The sequence below is a fragment of the Oryx dammah genome, unplaced genomic scaffold (genome assembly GCF_014754425.2).
Source record: "Oryx dammah isolate SB20612 unplaced genomic scaffold, SCBI_Odam_1.1 HiC_scaffold_29, whole genome shotgun sequence".
Taxonomy (NCBI): domain Eukaryota; kingdom Metazoa; phylum Chordata; class Mammalia; order Artiodactyla; family Bovidae; genus Oryx; species Oryx dammah.
Window position 1 is genome coordinate 111,205,123 of NW_024070213.1, and position 7,833 is coordinate 111,212,955.

The window sequence follows — 7,833 nt, forward strand, 5'->3', positions numbered from 1 at the left end:
GCAAGAACACTGGAGTGGGGTGCCATTTCCTTCTCCAATGCATGAAAGTGAAAAGTGAAAGTGAAGTTGCTCAGTCGTGTCCGACTCTCAGCGACCCCATCGACTGCAGCCTTCCAGGCTCCTCCGTCCATGGGATTTTCCAGGCAAGAGTACTGGAGTGGGGTGCCATTGCCTTAGATATTTAATAAATGCTAATGTGCTGGATGTAAATTTGACAGTCCCAGACTTATTACTCAGGCACATATATATTCAGTTTTTTTAAAATGTGCTTAAAAATTGAGTTTGGATCAAAATTCCCCAATTTCTGTTCAGCAGATTGCAAAAGCAGAGTCTTACTAAATCAGTATCATTCAGTCATTTTTGAAAAAATTCATTTTATTTAGATAAATTGCCACATTCAGGGTTTTCCTTTCCACCTTCTTCTCCATTTTCTCCCCTTCTCAGGCCTGATCTAAATTTCTGGAAGGGTCTCATGAATGATACAGGTATTGGTAGTGTATGGCTCACTGTCATCCTATGTTCTCTGTGATATCATCATCTGTTCTTCCCAGTTCTGTCATTTCTGCCAAGCACTTATGCTCTGAGTCTTCCAGGGTTTATCCTTAGTACAGGCATACCTCAAAGATATTGTAGGTTTGGGTCCAGACCACTGCAATAAAGCTAATATTGCAGTAAAGTGAGTCACATGAATTTTTTTGTTTCCCACTGCATATAAAAGTTATGTTTAGGGACTTCCCTGGCAGTTTAATGATTAAGACTTCATGCTTCCAACACAGGGGACGTGGGTTCAGTCCTTGGTCAGGGAATTAAGATCCCATATGCCATGAGGTGTGGCCAAAAAAAAAAGTTTAAAAATTATGTTTACACTGTACTGTAGCCTCTTAAATATGCAATAGCATTAAGTCTAAACAATGTGCATACCTTAATTTTCAAATAATTTATTGCTGGAAAAAAGCTAATCACCACATGAGCCTTCAGAGAGTTGTAATCTTTTTTGCAATAGTAACACCGAAGGTCACTGATTGCAGAGCACCATAATAAATATAACAATAAAGAAAAATTTGAAATAATGTGAGAATCATCAAAATGTGACACAGAGACAGGAAGTGAGGCAATGCTGTTGGGAAAATGGCACCAATAAACTTGTTTGTTGCAGGGTTGCCACGAACCTTCAACTTGTGAGAATCACAGTATCTGCAAAGTGCAGTAAAATGAGGTGTGCCTGTACTGACAATCAAGCTTGAGAATTAAAAATAAACAAAACCAAGTATCTTTCAGCCTCACTTGCCCCCTTAGCTAGATAGCCACGTGCAGTGAATTATCTGAGCAGTCACACAGAGCAGGATTCACAACCCGGGGTTAGAGTGTGTTAGGAGTCAAATGTCATAGAGATCTGTCTGAAGTAACGGAATTAAATATCAGAGACAGTATTTAAGAAAGACATGCAGACAACAGGATCCTATCTATTATAAAACTGATTTTTTAAGTGCTTTATATTTGTTAGGGAATGAATAAGACGGACCACCCAATAGCCACACATCAGCAATGTTCAACCTGCCTTGTCAGGAGAAACTTTTGTTTTCATGGGTGTGTAAGTTTGAGATTTGACTCTTCATTGAGTTTCTGCTTCTAGATAATAACTTTTTTTTTTTTAGCCTCACTGATGTGAAAATGTAATAAGTTTTCTGCTTGAAACTCTGGGGTTTAATTTGGTAAGATTCCACAGGAGTTTAAAGGAATAAAACCAATTATAATTTTATTTTTTAAAGTATTATCAAAGAATATTTGCACAGCTTCAAATGCTCTGAATACTGGAATTTTGACATTTTGAAATAAGATTAATATGGTCTTCAGATTGTGCCAGTATCCAAACTGGGAAAATATGGTGCCTGTTCTAGGCTTGAAAGTTATCACCTAAATTCAACTAATGACTGAAGAATATGGAACCATGGCAGTCATGAGGATTTAGTTAATCTGGGTCAGCTGTTTGTGGTTTGGTCCTTTGTGGTTCGTTCTGAACAGGTGAGAGCCTAGAGTTTAATTCCTTTGTCCCTGTTACCATGATACATCCAAAAGAAAAATACTAACGAACCAAGTATTTACACATATCTTCGTTGCTAGGACGCAGCTGTAGTCTCAATGTGTTACTGTTTGTTACCTCTTGAGTGGTGCTATTTGGTTGCTCATTGAGTAAGAAGAGAAGAATCAGTATAAACAGTAGAGAGTTTATAAAAGCAAACATGCTTTCTCTATGCCAGGCTTTGGGATAAGCACTTTTCATAGATTAACTTATTTAATTCTCCCAGGGACCCAGTGATGTAGTTACTAGTCCAGTCATTCCCATTTTAGTGATAAAAAAGTTGGTTGAAGTGGTAATTTAATCTTTTGTGACCCAACAGACTGTAGCCTGCCAGGCTCCTCTATCTGTGGGATTTCCCAGGCAAGAATACTGGAGTGGCTAGCCATTTCCTTCTCCCGGGGATCTTCCCGACCCATAGACTGAACCTGCACCTCTTGCACTGCAGGCAGATTCTTTACCACTGAGCCACCAGGGAAGCCCCTAAAGAAACTGAGGCAGAGTCATTTATTCAACTATTATTTATTGAGTCTCTACTATGACCCGATAATTGGCTTAAGAATTAGGAATACATCAATCATTCCTGGCTTTGCGGAATTTACCATCTAGTGGTAAGAGAAAAAAAAAAAAACTACAAATATGTAAATTATATGGTAAGTTAGAAACTGGTGATATCGAAAAAGTAAAGCATTAAAGAAGGATTCTGTGTATGTTTGTGTGCACGTATGCACGTGCAATTTAAAGTAAAGGATTATGGGCAGTGAGAGCATCACTGAGAAGGTGACTTTTGAGCAAAACATTGAAGCAGATGAAGAGAGACCCAGGTAAAGCCCTGGGAGAAGATCATGCCACAAAGAGTCAACTGTCGAGTGCAGAGGCCCCAGGGAGTTGCCTAGAGTGTCGCAAACGAAGCAGGAAGGCCTTCATGAGTGGAGTGAAGCAAGAAATAGAAAAGGTCAGGAAAATAGCTGGATTCCCTGGGCTTTGCAGACAATAACTTTTTGGAGCTGAGAAGGTTTTGAACAGAGAAACTATATGATGTGACTTGTGTTGTAAAAATATCATCTGGATGTTATATTAAGAATAGACTGTGTGGGGGCAGGCAGTAGATGGGGTGTTGGTAGGCTACGGCAGGAACCAGAGAGATGAGTTAGAGGCTATTATAATAATCTGGAGGTTATGGAGACTATTAACAATAATGCAGATGGTAATGAGAGGGGGTTGTACCAGTATAGTGTATGGAGGTGGTGAGAATCAGCAGATTCTGAGACTATTTTGAAGGTGGAATCCCTAGGATTTGCCAGCAGATTCCCTTGTGGCTCAGCTGGTAAAGAATCTGCCTGCAATGTAGGAGACCTGGGTTCGATCCCTGGGTTGGGAAGATCCCCTGGATGAAGGAAAAGGCTACCCACTCCAGTATCCTGGCCTGGAGAATTCCATGGACTGTATAGTCCATGGGGTTGCAAATAGCTGGACATGACTGAGCAACTTTCACTTCACTTGGATATGAGATGGAGAAGAGTAAGAGTGACTCGGAACTTTTTGTCCTGACTTACTGGAAGGGTGAGGTTGGCATTGACTGAAGTTGAGGGAGGATCAGGGTTGCTAAGATCAGAAGTTCAGTTTCGATCTGTTAGGTCTGACATGATGACAAAACATCCGTGGGAGGCAGGACGATGGCTTTCCCAAAGGGGCCATCTGGATCCTACCCCCTGGGACCTGTGAGGACGTGTAGCTGCATGGCAAAGGGGAATGAAGGGGGCAGAGGGAATGAAGGTTGCTAACTGGCTGACCTTGAGGTAGCGTTATCCAGGTGGACGCAATGTAATCACAAGTTTAAATGTGGAAGAGGGCCACGAGGAGGTAGTGTCAGAGTGATGCAGTGTGAGAAAGACTTGACTGGACGGTGCTGGCTTCGGAGAGAGAAATGGCCAACAGAAAGGGAGCGCAAGCAGTCTCTAGAAGCTGGAAAAGACAAGATAATTGATTCTGCCCTGGAGCCTCTAGAAGGAAATGCCACCCTGCTGGCAGCTTGACTTTAGACCAGTGAGACCCATTTTGGACTTCTGACTTTCAGCAGCGTAAGGTAATACATTGGTGGGTTTTTTAATGTTTTCTTTATTTAGCATTGGCTGCGCTGGGCCTTCGTTACTGGGCACGGTCCTGCTCTAGCTGCCTTTGGCCTCTCCTGTTGCACAGCACAGGTTCTAGAGCAGGCAGGCGTCAGCCGCTGTGGTGCTAGGACTCAGTTGTCCGTCAGCGTGTGGAATCTTCCTGGAGCAGGGGTAGAACCTTCATGGGTACGTGGATTCGTAACCATTGGACCACCAGGGCAGTCTTTGGTGTTGTTTTAAAGTCACTAGGTTTGCAATTATTTGCTGCAAAAACAAATAGGAAGTAGAGAAGTAGAGCATCCAAGTGGAGCTATCTAGTAGGTAGGTGGATATAAATGTCTGGATTTGGGGTAGAGGTTCAGGAAGCAGATATAAATGTAGAATTATTGATGATACTTAAAACCAGGAGACCTGGGGAATTTCCTGACAGTCCAGTGGTTAGAACTCCGCACTCTTAATGCAAGGGGCGTGGGTTCAATCCCTGGTCGAGGGACTAAGATCCTGCATGTCGCAGGACATGGCCAACAAACAAGCAAATGAACAGAAAACTAGGAGAACTGATGAGATCAAGGAAATCAGTACAGAGGAGAGAAGGGAGGAGGGAGGAAAGGGGAGGAGGGAAGGCAAGGCCTGAGCTTGAAGAAACCCTGCCAGTCCGAGATCAGGAAGATGTGATTGAGCCAGGGAAAGAGGCCTGGAGGGAGAAGCTGGTGAGGCAGGACAACCAGGGGGTGACGATCTACATCACGTGCTGCGATGGGTCAGGTGAGAGGAGTATGGGGATGGATCGCGGGACTGAACAACGTAAAGGCTATCGGTGATCTTGACAAGAGCTGTTTGAGTGGAGTGGTGAGGGCCAAAACCTTTTGTAGATCTTAGCAGGAACAGTAAGAATGGAACTGAAGACGAGTATAGACTCCTTTCTGAAAGAATTTCATCATAAAAATGAGCAGAGAGCAGGATAGCTGGAGAGGAAAGTAGCCTGTTTGAGTGTGATCAAGAGAGATAACAACGCGTCTTGTGTTAATGAGAACGACCAGCAGAGAGGATCAGAGAGGTCCGGTGGCTTGCTCAGGTTACATGACATGTAGAACAGGGTTGAACTGTCCCAGCTGAGGGACAAGCCCACCCCCAGAAGCAGAGCCACTTAGGTAACTCAGCAGCTGACCAGACACTCATGAGTGAACCTAACCAAGACCAGCTTAGCAATGCTTGCTGTTTTAATCTATTAAGTTTATGGGTGAATTTTATGTAAAAAAAAAAAGCAAAGCAAAGCACAACTGGTATTGGGTCAAATTAAATACCTGTGTTTGGGGTGCACATGACCACCTAAGCTCACAACCACAGCTGACTAATGCTTGCAGAGGACATTATTAGTTTCTTTAGAATGAGACTGTAAGAGGCCTTTTGCTCTCCAAGGTCTGCCTAGGTATGAAAATGTATATTTTATGATACATTTCTAATTTCTTTTTTCACTGGAAAAAAAAAAAAGGAATGTAATCACCTTCAGCGACTTATTTACGACATGAAATTGATATATATTTCTCTCGATAGGTGGCAAAATAAGAATAGATAACACTATTACTGTTCTCTAAATGCTTGTTTAGACAACACCAAGTAAATGCTTTTCCTTTTTTTTTTTTTTAAATTTATTTTTTATTTTACTTTACAATTCTGTATTGGTTTTGCCATACATTGACATGAATCCACCACGGGTGTGTTGTAATAATGCCATAATTTAAATGTTTTACACTTTGCTTTCATTTCCTTTGAAAAATCATGAGGGAAGTTTGTATCTTGAATATATTTGAAAAGATCATTTTCCTATGTTAGCTTGATTGTGATGATTATTTTACAGTATATATGTATGCTGAAACATCAAATTGTATGTCTTAAGTATATACAAATTTTGTCAGTTATTCCTCAATAAAGATAAGACAAAAGCAAAATAAAATTTGGTTCCTCAAAATGAATTCATCAGGTGAAAAAAGGAAGAAAGAGAAAGGAAATATTATTTTCCAAAACCTTAATTGGCCTTAGTTCTGACCCGTAAGTAAGTGTCTGCACAATTATTTTCAGGGTATTATGACTTTGGTGCAAGAAAAATTATGATAGCTATAAACTCATCTTTTAGCTGTAACTGTTAAAATCTAGAAATAGAAGCTCGGAATACATTTCTTGATTAATCCATTCCTTTTCTCAGAAAGTCTAGGATGAGGAGGCCAGAAGTGTGAGTGAATTTGGAGTAAGATCTTATTTTGCAGCATTCTATGCTTTAATGAGGGCTTCCCCAGTGGTGGTGGTGGTAGCTCAGATGGTAAAGTGTCTGCCTGCAATGCGGGATACCCGGGTTCGATTCCTGGGTTGGGAAGATCCCCTGGAGAAGGAAATGGCAATCCACTCCAGCACTCTTGCCTGGAAAACCCCATGGACAGAGGAGCCTGATAGGCTATGATCCATGGGGTCGCAAAGAGTCGGACATGACTGAGTGACTTCACTTTCCCCAGTGGCTCAGTGGTGAGATGAGGGTTTGATCCCTGGGTTGGGAAGTTTCCCTGGAGAAGGAAATGGCAACCCACTCAGTATTATCTCCTGGGAAATCCCATGGACAGAGGAACCTGGTGAGTGACAGTCTATGGGGTTACAAAAAAGTTGGATATGACTTAGTAACTGAACATCAGCAATGCCTTGGTGAGTCTCTAAGCACAGAACATCTTGCTTTGTATTCATTCCTCTTCTCTTTTCTGAGGGGTTAGGCTATTGTGATTCTCCTTAGGGTCATGATCCCTAGGACTTCCCTTCTCTCTCCTCCCGGATTGCCCTCTCAGTTCCATTTCAGAGTAGATGCTCTATGCCCTTACTGGTGCTCTCTTTGGTTAAGTTTAGCAATTCCTAGTTTTACCAGAATTTATATCACCAGACTGCATCACTAGTCTATGTGTACCCTGATGTAAGGTCCTGTTTGAAGCCTGTAGCTTTACAGATTGGGTTAGATGCATATCTGGTTTCCTACAGACATGGGACAGAAATTTGCAAGTTTAAAATCTAAGAAATGTGTTTGCCCAAAGGCCTAGTGATGTGTCGGTAACCATTCCTGTCCACAGAAGTTTCTGAGTCACTTTGTGCAGTGACTTTCCTCTGGCTTATCAGGAAGCATTTAAGAGAGAGCAACTTTATTCATGACTCTTTACAGCAGACGGTGAAGAAAGCACTGTTTTGGGGGTTTTTGGTTGGAATTAAGGGAGCTATTCTGAACTTGGCATCCACTGAAGAGCCTAAGTGGGTATGTCTTTCATGTTTGGTCTCCAGGTATTAAGCACTTTCTTACATTAATCATTTCCTTGTCTGTATAATAGGGTGTCAACCAGAACTTCTATATAAATAATAGTTTTATTGAACATGTATGCCAGGAGCTGTTCTAAGACCTTTCTAAGGTGGGGGTTTGAATGCATAAAGCAGTTAAATTTCATACATTTTGATTTTGAAAATTTCAGAGACCCAAAAACAGTCTTCAAAGTTCTTAAAGGTCATTTTGTCATGAAATAAAAAGCAATTATATGACTTGGAGAAGTACTGAAAGAGAAATATGTTTATTTCTGAATATGTTTCTGTTAAAGCAATCAACTGATTCATAGGAAGACC